At 40.7% G+C, this 14,564-nt stretch overlaps 1 long non-coding RNA gene across 1 annotated transcript; it reads left to right on the forward strand.

Annotated features, from left to right (window-relative positions):
• Positions 1-45: 45 nt before the first annotated feature.
• Positions 46-9,888, forward strand: LOC129385870 (uncharacterized). Its single transcript, XR_011893857.1, has 2 exons — positions 46-4,958; positions 5,218-9,888. It is a non-coding gene; the product is annotated as an uncharacterized lncRNA (long non-coding RNA).
• The last annotated feature ends 4,676 nt before the right edge of the window (positions 9,889-14,564 follow it).

Here is a 14,564-nt window from a genome sequence, read left to right on the forward strand (position 1 = left end):
CATTCAATCCATGGTCGGCAATGGCTTTTCTATGGATTTGCTTGCACCATTGGCCGCCGTTCCTGCGACCCGGTCGACGGAGTGGAAAGGGGGGGTAAGCGTTATAGTGCCCTGGTCGTTCGAACGCTTAGGGCCCGAAAGCGTTAGGTTCACCCAAATAGACGCTAAATAATGATTTGGCTTGGCTCCGTATATTATTTTTAAATAGGTGTCGCTAAAGTGATGGACGCGACGAGAGCTCCATTCTGCCCGTGCGGACTTCGGCCGTGCCCCTGGCTTCTCGTGTTTTTCACTAGCTTTGTGGAAGGTAATGTGGTTTGTCTGCATGTCGTCGCCGCTTTTTCCTGTTTGAAGTAGACAAGTAAAACTCTTGCTTGGGCTAGTTGGTTCATGGTAAACTGATCAACGAGACAAGTTCCTCGAGATGAGATAGGAGACAACATGAAGTCATAGGTGAAGTTTTCTGTAAGTGTGTCGTTTAAATAGGTTGTGGTTTGGCCCTTGTGCTATGTGCGTCAGTGAAATTTGCCTGTGCCCGTGTTCATGTTGCCCAGCAGCCTTTTAGAAGGTGATTATGTGGTTTCTGCGCAGGACGTTGCCGCTTTTGTTAGTTTCTACGGGGTCGCTGTGTCCTGCGAAGGCACGCAGATGCGAATGGAACTTTTCCGCCTGCTTCGTAGATAGCGATATGTCTCTCGAAGTCAGCTCCACAGCAAACAGTGCACATAAAGCGTCTAGTTTATGTGGTTTATGAATGGGTGCTAGCGTGAACTTCTGTGTGTGTAACTAAATCTTCGTGCTGTGTGCCCATCGCTTGCACATCGGGCCGCCGGCAACGGATGTGCTATAGTATGCTTCACCGTAATGTACCATACTTGTATCGCATTGAAGCACTCGGTTCACAGTGGTCCCACCGCAATACATCTGTGTAATGCGGTGAATGATACAAATTGTCTTGCGGTTTACGGGAAGGGAGAATGTGCAAACTGCAAGCGCAACTACTCATCTCTCTGAGGACTAATACTGTGATTGCTACTACATTGATTTGTTGGAGGTGTCTGATATGCTAAGGCTTGTTACAAAGACTATTGTGCTTGTAGAAACGTAGTAAGAGTCTCACGCGCCGTCTCTGGCCACAGTACGAGCACATAGGGCCATGACCCCAAAACAAGGGGCCGAAATTGCTTCAGCGAACATCAGAAGCAGCTCATAATGGCTTCCAGTGTGTGTATAAGTAAGGAACGCGTACCAGAGACTGGTTTACGGTCTCATCATTCGCGGTGCGTAACATAGGTGAAAGAAGTGCTCAAATCTCCAAAGCCGCGCCCGAGATAATTTTTTACACCTGTGAGTGGTGCGCCTAAAACAGCGGGTGCGCGCGTGCACAATTAAGGAACACGCATTAGCAGTAACAGTCGCCCCCTTTCACTTTATGATCACCGCCTAGCACGGATGTACTGCGGCGAAGCTGACTTAAGGGAGTCGAATTATGCAACGTTTCTTTACTGTTAGTAAGGTACTGTACTGATTTAGTCATTGAGGATCCATGTATTGTAAACTAGAATGAAAGCTTAACAGCACGTTTTCATTGATGCTGTTCAATATTGTAAAGAATTTCTGTTGAACTGGCAGCATAGGCTTGCCACCTTTTATTTCTGTAAAATTCATGGTCATCAAAATTTCCATTGCATGATTTTACGCTTTTAAAATAGCCTTGTGTTTTTTCCGAGTTAACCTTATTTGGTGCTACATCTGGTAAAGTATAAGTGAAACTAAGTGTGGTAAATGCCAAAGAAATCGCATACATTTTTCTTGTTTGCTCTTGTGGAAGCACCATATTGTTGACATTATAAGGCATACTGTCAATAACATATTGTTTACAAGCTGAACACTTTGCATTTCCAGCCTAATTTAACTCTTTAGGCAATTCTGCAGGACCAGTTTTGGAACAACACAATCGCAGTTCTGTAATATAATCAAAACATTTGCAGTGCCCGGGTTATTTTGTAATGGTTTTACTTATTACATTGATGAAGGCCAAAAATAGCAGTTTTGTATGGTCCATCATAAATTAGTGTAGGCATTTTTATTGGCAGTGTTAAGTGAACAAAATCTTGTCATGTGCTGCAGTAATTGGTATCAGTGATTCATTCGTTTGCTTTATCTCTAGACAATAATGGTCAAATAGATGTAATATTTTTAGATTTCAGAAAAGCCTTCGATTAGGTTCCGCACGACAAATTAATCTTCAAACTTAGAATTATTGGCATACCTGTCATTTTCATAAACTGGATTATTGCTTACCTGAGCAAACGCACTCACTTTGTTACAATTGGTGAACATAGCTCGGCCACTCTCCCAGTCATATCAGGGGTGCCAGAAGGTGGTGCCTTGGGGCCTTTACTGTCTCTAATGTATATAAATGACATTGTTAAAACCATAACTCCCAGTGTGCAAATTAGACTGTTTGCCGATGATTGTATTTTATACAGTGATGTAACTTGTCAGAATGATCAGACTGTCCTCAAAAAGGATTTAAATAACATAATGAAGTGGTGTAATGAATGGGGTATGTTTATTAATGCTGATAAATTCGTATTTCTTCGTATTACTCTTAAAAAGAACCACTAACTTATACGCTAGGTTCTTCATCTCTGCGTGAGACTAACAATTACAAATACATAGGTGTTACTTTGACTTCCACATTGTCGTGGAACATGCACATTAATGATATTTGTTCTGCTTTCCGCAAACCCTGTTTCCTAAGACACAAACTGAAAAATGCCCCGCCTAATGTGAAATTACTGTTTTTTTTGCTTTCAATAGACCAAAGTTAGAGTATGCATGTATATCATGGGATCCTTACGCTAAGTCAAATATTGTGCGTCTTGAAAAAATGCAAAGAGAGGCAGTTAGGTTTATATTTCATAAATTCGTAAGACTGGACTCTCCCTCTAAAATTATGACAGAAAATTCCATACCCACTCTTGAATCACTCCGAATGATGCTAAGGCTTGAATTCCTTTCCCTTCTTCTCAACAAGCTTGAAATTAAACCATCGACTCACATAACACCTGCACTAACACGGCACACAAGACAGCATCATCCGGACTCACTAACACCCTATTATGTTTGAACTGACACGTTTAAATTTTCTTTTTTTTTTTTCCAGAACAATATCAGACTGGAATGACAGTTTACAGATAGAGTGTGACTAAAAATTGTATAAATTTGTATTCGCTTGTCCCTAATTTGTTCTCTTTTGTTTGTATGCATTCTATTGCCCCTCTGCTTGGACTGAAAGGTCTGTAGTAGGTACTAAATAAATAAATAAAATACTGATCTTCCTTTACTTATGCAGCTGTACTTGTTTTTTTTTAATGTTGATCTCATTAAATTTACATCAGTAGATTATTGGCATCAGTACAGGTTTCAGAAAGTTATATCACTTAAAAAAGTACAGTACTTAATATTTGGGAAAGCTTGTCTAATATAAAGAGCCAATGAAATACTTTGGTATTTCCTTAGACATTACAAAGCATTTCATTGAATGAATGAATGAATGAATGAATGAGGGTTTTTTATTGACAAAATACAGTACAAGGGAATATTATACAGGAGGAGGTCCCGACGTCAAAGACTAATGGGACCTCCTGTACAGCGTATAAGTAAAAATATAAACACTTGCAACAAATAATGTAAAAAATAAAAAAAAAATAGGAAACATAGTATTGGTTGTATTAATTTGTATTAGCAGCACTAATACAAATTAGCTACAAACATGTAAACAAGTAAAGAAGTATAATAATTATGACATTTGACTAATTATGCCATTATGAAAGTAAATGGATAATGAAACACAACCAAGCAAACTTTTATTTGTGTAGCATAAGTTTTAACAAAATGTACATTTGGAAGGGAGGAATGAAAAAAAAAAAAAGACAAGTGGTTGCAGATGATAAAATGTGGTCTTTTAGTTCTAGTTAATGATATACATGATTTAATTGTAGGAGGTAGTGTGTTCAAGAAGGAAATGGGCAAAAAATGGATACTCTGCTAACCATAATTTGTGCGTACCTTGGGAAGAATAATAATATTGTTAAGTGCAAATCGCCTAAGATTAGTATTCATTAGACAAGAGGTATCAGCCTGTTCCAGTGAGCATTACCTAGTTGTTGGCATAAAAATGTACCAAGATTAAGGTTAATAAGTTCATCTACGGTAAGAATGTTGTAATTACGTAATAACTGTTTGGAATTGAAATGGTTCAAATTAAATGTAATTCTAACAGCCTAGTTTTGTAATACTTGTAATGATTCTAAGTGGGTAAGTGTTTTGTGGTTCAATGCATACCGAGCTTTTAAAAGTGTCCTTATTTCATATGTTGCCTTCTGCCTAATGTTTGCTATGTGTTGATAAAATTTAAGGTTAGAATCAAGTTCTACACCCAAATAGTTACAGGAAGTACTATAATCAAGGGTTCGACGAAAGTTCGTCTGGTCAGGCATGGAAATGAAGGGGATCACGCTCATTTGACCAAGTCTGATGTATAATCCGACGTTTCGGAACTGCGTACGGGTTCCTTGTTTACTGAGTTGGACAGGAAATCATCATCAGTTATGTAGCCAGCACGTGATGTAATAAGCGTGCGTAAATGGCAGGCATAGTCCCTGGTGTCCGGTTCATCATAGCTGGCGTCGATTGAATGATTAGCGATTCTATCAGCCGCCGGGATGACATGTTCTTTTCTTTGGCAACAATATTAGCATTGTCCCAGTCAATCTTGTGACTGTGTTCTTGCGCATGCTCAGCAATGGCGTTCGTCGTGTGACTATTATTTCTTACATCACATTTATGGTCCTTGAGGCATCTGGAGACCTTCCGTGTTTCACCAATATATACTTTGTGGCAATCAGCGCATGGTATCTTATACACGACCGCTGGGAATGATTCAACAGGTAACCTGTCTTTCACATTCATTAGCTGGTTCCGAAGCTTGCTGGTTGGGATGTGGGCAATGCGCAAGTTGTATGTTGAAAATACGCGTGACAGTGCCTCGCTGATTCCTCGGCCGTAAGGGATGGCTGCACGTGCACAGATTGTAGTGTTGTTCTCCGAGCTTGGCTGTCATATCCGCTTCTCGGTCCTGCATATGGAACAATTAGGGTAGCCGTTGCGGGTTAGCTCACGGTGGATCGTCCGTAATTTCTTTTTCAGTGCATTGTCGCCTGAGGAGACGCGTATGGCGCATGTTATCAAGGACAACACTACGGACGTCTTGTGGCCGACAGGATAACAAGAATTAAACCTGAGGTAACAACCTTTGTGCGCAGGCTTCCTGTATACTCAGAAGGCGAGAGCGCCCCCATCCCGACGAATCAGTACATCCAATAAAGGCAACAAGTTGTCCCTCTCGTGTCCAGCGGTGAATTGTATGTGTGCATTTTGGGCAGTCAGGCAGTCCAGGAAGCGTTGTATGTCTTGCTTCTTCAAAATACAGAAGCAGTCATTTTACGTAGCGATAAAAAACTTTAGGGGCCGGGTTGAATGTGGCCAGCACCTTTCCTTCCAAGGCTTCCATTACTATATTGGCCGTGGTAACCAATATTGGCGCTCCATCACCATGCCATGCGTTTGCTGATAAAGGCTGCCACCATAAGAAAAATTATTGCTTAGACAAAACCACAGCAGTTCGGGGACATCGAAGGACATGCAACCAGGAAGACCACTCTCTGCTTCTAGGGCTTCTTATCACATGGCTACTGCCAAATTCACTGGGACACTAGTGAAAAGCGATGTGACGTCGAACGAGACCATGGCGTCATCTTCACTCAGCGTGATGTCCTTTACCTTTTTCTTTATGAGTCGTGTATAAAATACTATGCGCTGATTGCCACAAAAAATATATTGGTGAAACAGGGAAGTTCTCCAGACGCCTCAAGGACCATAAACGTGACGTAAGAAATAATAGTCACATGACGAATGCCATTGCCGAGCATGTGCAGGAACATAGCCACAAGATTGACTGGGACAATGCCACTGTTGTTGCCAAAGAAAAGAACATGTCATCCCGGTGGCTGCTAGAATCGCTAATCATTCAATCGACGCCAGCTACGATGAACCGGACACGCCGGACACACCGGACGCATGTTTGTTACGTCACGTGCTGGCTACATAAGTGACGACGATTTTCTGTTCAACTCAAGCAACACGTGCCCGGTTCCGAAATGCGGGTTATACATCAGACTTGGTCAGTGACCGTGATCCCCTTCAGGAAGTACTATGTGCAATAAGATTATTACCAAGTTAAAATGAAGGAATGAATGCGGATGAGCGTTGGTGGGACAAGACTAAAATTTAGTTTTAGACAAGCTTATATTGAGCTGGTTAATACTGCACGAATTTAACACGTTGTTTAAGTCAGTATTAAGTTTCGAAACTAGGTTCCCTACACAAATGTCAGGGTTATAGATGTGTCATATGTGTAAAGAATGTAGTAAGAAGAAAGCAGGCAATTAGGCAGGTTGTTACAGTTCATTCTGTCAAACATGACACAGGGCATGTTTCTAAGTTTATTCATAACTATTGAACGAACTGCAGAATGTTTCTTTAAACGTGAGGACCAGTCTACACCCTTTGGGTGCTGTACATTGTTGGCACATGCATATATTGTGGTGTAAAGGTTGTATCAGGCTGAATGGTATATCCAGTGATGCAGCACCAAAATTTGCAAAACCAAAATTTTTGGTATAGTTGAAAAACTAACTAAAAAATATTATAGTTTGAAAATAACGAATGTCAAAGGAAACCCCAAGAATATGGTTCGTCCATAAATTATGCAAGAATACTTCAAAGAAAAAAAAGGAAATCTGCAATTAGGTTCATTGGGCAAAAAGAAATAAAACTTCTTGCATCTTAGGTGTTTGTACCATGCAGTAAAGCAGCTCCCTAATGTCATGCACAAGTAAATTGCCTTTGCAGTAAAAAACCTTAGACTTTTGTTTGATGACTCTGCACAGCACTTCTCATAGTTTCTACTCTTTTGTGGCTTCCATCACCAGTCTTGAAGTTCTGAGGCCATTAGTGGTTGGTCACTGTTAGTGACGAGCCATAACATCTGTGGATGAGTTCGATTCTGCATTAAAACTGGTCAAAATGTGGCCTTCTCTGAAGTGGTGGCATTTCGTGGTAGTACTTGCAATGCACAAGGAAAATAATGAACTTGTTTACAACACTGTATATATAGTGAAAGAAGTTGTCTGCCACCTGCTTATGCACCACGTCAAAACAGTGCAAAATGTAATCGGTGCTATTTATCGACAACCAGTCCAGCATTATAGTTGACACTTTACTCATTTCTTGTAACCAGGATGTGTTGGCAGTGTCAGCAGTAATCATTCTGTGTACTAAACATCTTTCCTTTCCCTGCAAATATGAAAATGTTGTGCAGATCTGCGGTAATTACAGTTTGCATGCTTTCTTAACAGATCAGGCAAAAAGCAAAGTTCATGTCCCTTTAGCTATTACACAAACACTACTGCATGTTCTTGCAGTTGCATCAAAAATTCCAATTTGACAAAAAAAAGAAGACAATATCAGAGCTGATTATTTATTATGTTAGCCTATTTCTTAAGCTAATATATTATGTTATGTGCTTGCCAATCCATTTGTAGATGCAATAATTGGGTTGTAAAATTATTCATTGCATTATTCAAGTTATTCTGAAGTTATAGCGAGTGGGGCTACACTAATCCAGGTACAACCAAATTAAGAAGGCCCACTAAGCTTGAACAAAGACACTCCCTCACCAGAACAGGAATTGGCCTCCCTGGTGTAGTATTCGGCCACAACCTCCCTAATGATATCTTCGATTAACCAATGGCCCTCAGTCCCCAATAGCTGCGGAGCACCTGACCAAGGCAGCGGTCAGACTTGCAACGCAGCAGAGGGTGCTAAGAGTCTCTGGGTCTGGACAGGCTGCCCATGGAAACTGACCCTTGCAACGTTTAACACCCGAACCCACTCGAGTGAGGCTAGCTTAGCAGGACTCTTCAAAGAACTATCAGACATTGTTTGGGATATTATCGGCCTTAGTGAGATTAGAAGAGCTGGTGAGGCTTACACATTGCTGAATAACGGCCATGTCCTCTGCTATAGAGGTCTCCCAGATAAGAAGCAACACAGGGTAGGACCTAATCCATAAGGACAAAGCAGGTAACATTGACGAATTCTACAGCATCAACGAGAGGGTAGCAGTAGTCGTAATCAGACTAAATAAGAGGTAAAGATTAAAGGTAGTACAAACCTACACTCCAACGTCCAGTCACGAAGATGAGGAAGTAGATAAGTTTTATGAGGATGTTGAATTAGCGATGAGAAAAGTGCAAATGCGGTATACAGTAGTAATGGGTGACTTCAATGCAAGAGCGGGGAAAAAGCAGGCGGGTGAACAGGCAGTTGGCAACTACGGTGGCGATTCTAGAAACACTAGAGGAGAGATGCTGGTAGAATTCGCAGAAAGGAATAAGCTGAGAATAATGAACACCTTTTTCAGGAAGCATAGCCACAGAAAGGAGACCTGGAAAAGCCCTAATGGTGAAACAAGAAATGAAATTGATTTCATACTTTCTGCTGATCCCAGCATAGTGCAGGATGTAGAAGTGATAGGTAGGGTAAAGTGCAGTGATTTTAGGTTAGTGAGGGCCAGTATTCACCTCAATTTGAACAGAGAAAGAGTAAAATTGGTCAAGAAAAAACAGGTCAACTTAGAGGCAGTAAGGGTAAAAGCAGACAAATTTAGGCTGGCACTTGCAAACAAATATGCAGCCTTAGAACAGAGTGACGATGATCATGACATAGAGGTAATGAAGGAAACTGTACTGAGGCTGGCTTCAGAGGCAGCAATTGAAGTGGGAGGCAAGGCACCAAGGCAACCAGTAGGCAAGCTCTCCCAAGTAACAAAGGACCTAATAAAGAAACGAAAAGAATGAAAGTGTCCAACTCAAGAGATGAGACAGAATGCTCGAAACTATCAATACTGATCAGCAAGGCGAAAATAAGTGATATTCAAAATTATAACGTGAGAAAGACTGAAGAAGCCATAAAAAATGGACGCACCCTGAAATCAGTGAGAAGAAAACTTGGCATAGGACAAACCAAGATGAATGCACTGAAATATAAGCAGGATAATATCATCAGCAATTTCGAAGGTATAATAAAAGCATCGGAAGAATTCTATATGACCTGTACAGTACCTAGAGGGCTCAGGAGTACTTTATTCGAAACAGTGAACAGTATACGGAAACTCCTCCTATATAACAGAAACTCCTCCTAGAGATGAGGTCAGAAGGGCCTTGCAAGGCATGAAATGGGGAAAAGCGGCAGGAGAGGATAGAATAACAGTCGATTTAATCAAAGATGGAGGACACACAATGCTTGGAAAACTGGCGGCTCTCTATACGAAGTGTCTATCGACTGCAAGGGTCCCAGAAAACTGGAAGAATGCAAACATTATACTAATCCACAAAAAGGGCGACGTTAAAAAAACTGAAAAATTATAGGCCCATTAGTTTACTCCCAGTATTATATAAAATATTTACCAAAATGATCTCCAATAGAGTAAGGGCAACATTGGACTTTAGTCAACCAAGGGAGCAGACTGGCGTCAGGAAAGGATACTCTACATTGGATCACATCCATGTCATTAATCAGGTTATCGAGAAATCCGCAGAGTACAATAAGCCTCTCTATATGGCTTTCATAGATTACGAAAAAGCATTTGATTCAGTAGAGATACCACCAGTCATAGAGGCATTGCATAATCAAGGAGTACAGACCGCTTATGTAAATACCATGGAAATTATCTACAGATTGCACAGCCACCTTAATTCTACACAAGAAAAGTAGGAAGATACCTATGAAGAAAGGGGTCAGCCAAGTAGACACAATCTCTCCAATGCTATTCACTGCGTGCTCGGAAGAAGTATTCAAACTATTAAACTGGGAAGGTTTAGGAGTAAGGATCGACGGCGAATACCTCAGCAACCTTCGGTTTGCCGATGACATTGTTCTATTCAGCAACACTGCAGACGAGTTACAATAAATGGTTGAAGACCTTAATAGGGGGAGTATAAGAGTGGGGCTGAAGAATAATATGCAGAAGACAAAGATAATGATAAATAACCGGGCAAGGGAACAAGATTTCAAGATCGCAAGTCAGCCTCTAGAGTCTGTGAAGTACGTTTACCTAAGTCAACTAATCACAGGGAACCCTGACCATGAGAAGGAAATTCACAAAAGAATAAAAATGGATTGGATTGCATACGGCAGACATTGTGAGCTCCTGACTGGAAGCTTACCGTTATCATTGAAAAGGAAGGTACACAATCAGTGCATTTTACCAGTGCTGACATATGGCGCAGAGACTTGGAGACTGACAAAAAAGCTTGAGAACAAGTTAAGGACCGCACAATGAGCGATGGAACGAAGACTGCTAGGCATAACTTTAAGAGATAGAAAGAGAGCAGTTTGGATCAGAGAGCAAACAGGTATAGACGATATTCTAACAGACATTAAGAGAAAAAAATGGTGCTGGGCATGTCATCTAATGTGCAGATTAGATAACCGTTGGACCATTAGGGTGACAGAAAGGGTACCAAGAGAAGGGAAGCGCTGTAGAGTACGGCAGAATACTAGGTTGGGGGGGGGGGGGGTGCGGCGGAATTGGGAAATTTGCGGGTGCTGGTTTGAATAGGTTGGTGCAGGACAGGGCTATTGGAGATCGCAGGGAGAGGCCTTCGTCCTGCAGTGGACATAAAATAGGCTGCGGCTGATGATAATGAATTAGAATATAGGTTGGCCCATGTCTTTTTTAGAAAAACAAAAAGCAAACAAGAAGAAAGGGGGTTAACCGAGGGTCCCGATTTTTATTAGTCATATCATGAGAAGCCAACAAACACTGACACCAAGGACAACATAGGGGAAATTACTTGTGCTTTAATAAGTGGAATGAAGAAACGATAAATTAGTGGAGGTGAAAGTGGATGAAAAAAACAACTTGCCGCAGGTGGCAACAAGGACGTTCCACGTCCGCCGCCAAGGTCTATGAGTGGTGGCGCTGGCTAACACTCCCAGGGTTTACTAGTACACATAAAACACGCAAGAAAGTGGATGGGGAAACAGCGCCGCGGTAGCTCAATTGGTAGAGCATCGCACGCGAAATGCGAAGGTTGTGGGTTCGGTTCCCACCTGCGGCAAGTTGTTTTTTCATCCACTTTCACCTCCACTAATTTATCGTTTCTTCATTCCACTTATTAAAGCACAAGTAATTTCCCCTATGTTGTCCTTGGTGTCAGTGTTTGTTGGCTTCTCATGATATGACTAAAAAGCAAACATGAAACATCTTCCTTTAGCGTAAGCTCAACTACTAAAGCTCACTAGTCAATGCCACAAGCGCCATCCTCATCAGAACTGCCAGACAAGTTGTCCTCTTCAGATGCTTCGCAAGGGTCCTTGGCACCCTAAACGACGTCGTCCTCAATGCCATCAAGTGTGTTGGATATTCAGCGTTTTATGCCAGTATGGATAGTCTAAAGACTACTTTACAATAGGCACGATGGAGGAACTGTGTTAGCTTGGTACTTTGCTAACATAAATAGGTTGATGATGACGATGATGAATTTGAATAGTCATGGTAACAAACAAGTATGAAATTCCACAAGAATTGACGTTTTATTTGTTTTGTTCATTTATCTAAATATCCCATCCCCCCTGTGTTTTCCTGCTTAAGTAGCTTGTCAACCTTGTTTTTGATTAAGGGCTGTTATGTGATGTCATAACCTTAAAATTGAAGAAACACACACCACATACACAGAATGTGAACTAGCAACACTTTATCTCGGACAGTTTGTTGATGCACATCTATTTGCACATTGTAAGAAAATGACAACCAGAGTGAAGATCGAAGTGCAAGTACATTACACATCCACATTCCTTTTGCATCTCCAGGTTCAATCAGTAGAATATTCAGCAATTATTTTTACTGCATTTCCTGCAAGAATTGAATTTCTTTAGGAGATATAGCTATTGATGGTGTTCTTACACATTCTCTTGCACTTGCCATGGCGTACACCTCACTTATAATTCCAATCTATTCTGCACATGTGGTCATTTAGTTTTTTCGAACTGTGATGTGCATTGTGACAGATGCTATGCTAGGTTACTTGTTATATTTACTAGGTTATGTTTTGGCGGTTATTTTGATGCTTTCTTAAAGGTGTTTAATACACTTCTTGGTCTGTCCAATGTACTTTCTTCCGCAGGTTAAAGGAATTTTGTAAATATAACTTCTTTTTTTACCATTTACTAACTTCCACATGTGGTTCACACTGCCATTGCTGTTGATGACTTCATTCATTGCGACCATTCACCATTTTATTTATTCCTATTAGGTTATCCCAGGCACAGAACACTATATAAACTTCGTGCTTAGTGATTATCTTTTTTAGCTTGTGCAAAACTTTGTGCGCACAGCAGCACTATAGGTCACAATTTATTTGAATCATTATCCTCAGTATTTCTCCTACCATTTATTGTGCTTAACAGTCTTCTGGCTATTGCCACAATCAGGCTGCTTATCAATCTTTCCACCTGAGCACTAAGGCTTTGTGTAGGCTTATAGAGACAATATTTCTTTATACTTTGTGTTAAGCATGACATCACTAGGCCTCTTTTAACAGGCTTTGAGTATGCAGAATCGTATCTCATGAGTGCCTTTCCTCCTTTACTTAAATACATCCAACATGTGTTTTAAAAGTACATGCAGATTTTAATATTCAAAAACTTCAGACTACTCAGGTGGCAAGTCATATGTGATGTCTAGCACGGTGAACAAACCCCTGAACTGCTGCAACATTGTTGTCACATGAATACACTTCATGTTTTTAAAAAATAAGCATAGCCAAAAATCTGCAACAAACCTAAGGCAAGCCTTAACATGCCATTTAACAGTGGCATTAATACTTAGACACCCTTTGTTTTAAAAAGCTTACGCAGTTTTGGGGCTAGGCAAGAGCCAGTACAAATTCCATCTTGTTGTACATATACACAATTTCCGTATTCAGGAATCATTGATCCTAGATAAATTCAAAGCAGTTCCGGAAAACAATGTACACTAGTGCCTTGTTTTTGTAGTCTTTGCCCCCCCCCCCCCCCTCCACCCCCAATCGGCACAGTTTATCTTTCACATATATCAAAAAGGGAAGAATAGGTGCAATTTCATCTGGAATAAGTGCCAAGCACCAATTTTCGCAGAATAGCGCATTGAAAAGAAAAATAATGACTGGAGGCACTTTGACACTCATAGCAGGCTCACATTACAGCCTGGGCCTGCTGAGTGCTCTGCTCTTGAGGTAGGAGTATATGTTGTAGTCTACAGATAAAAGATTTTGTGGGTAGATGAGCTTTGCAGGGTAGGTAACTTACATATGTGGAAAAGTGCCATTCTGTGAAATTATGCCATGAAATTATACAGATAGTGTGAGCCTCCGTATTAATGATGGCCATCTTACATGGTGCCATGTCACAGGGCGTTTTTGTACTTTTATGTAGAAATTGTTTATAAGGGTAAATGTGCTCAACAGCATGAAGCTATACAACATATACAGGCTGTTTCACGTAACTTGTGCTACACCTTAAAGATATGCAAATGCCACATAGCTGGACCAAACCAAGACATGTTGTTTGCTGTCACTTGGAGACACTCAGATTAATTTTCTCATTCTGTCCAATTAGATAATTAGTCGTAATTAACCAACTTCTCAATTATTATGATTAGATGAAAAGTGTTAATGAGAAAATTGTAGAGCAACATGAGGAACTCCCAATACAGCTTTCTGTTGCTCAATATATGCCACATAAAAGTGGTTTTCCGAGTGTGAAAGAAGCCTGTGAATACACACAAGGTAGCTCGAGTGACCACTCACGCAGCAACTTTGCGTGTATTTTTGGGCTTCTTTCATGCCCAGAAAACCAGTCATGTAGCACATATTGAGCAAGAAAAAGCTGTATCAGGAGTTTCTCATGTCGCTGTACAGTTTTCTCATTGTCACTTTTCATTGAATTATAATAATTGAGAAGTTGATGGATTAAGACTAATTATCTAATTAGCCAGAGATATGAGTCTCTCCAAGTGACAGCAAACATCATCTTGGTTTGGTCCAGCTACGTCACATTTGCATATCTTTAAGGTTTGGCACAAGTTTGTGAAACACCCGGCATAACCAACCACACTGTTTGGCTAAAGCCTCCTGGATTCTGCACTATGGTATCTGTATGAATGCGACTTTGGCATATGTAGTTAAGGCAACGTAGCATGAACTCTCATAGAAGTCTCTTCTGTGCCATTGACACTTAAACATAGATGACTGACATACACATTATGTTTACGAGGTGCGACAACAATAAAGTGCTTCTCTTTTCCTATTCGTAGAAACACACCTGTACTGTTTTCTCTCTAGAAGCTGCATATGAGGACAGGAACGGCATATGTTATTGTGTTCATAATA

The sequence above is a fragment of the Dermacentor andersoni genome, chromosome 1 (genome assembly GCF_023375885.2).
Source record: "Dermacentor andersoni chromosome 1, qqDerAnde1_hic_scaffold, whole genome shotgun sequence".
In the NCBI taxonomy this organism is placed as follows: Eukaryota; Metazoa; Arthropoda; class Arachnida; order Ixodida; family Ixodidae; genus Dermacentor; species Dermacentor andersoni.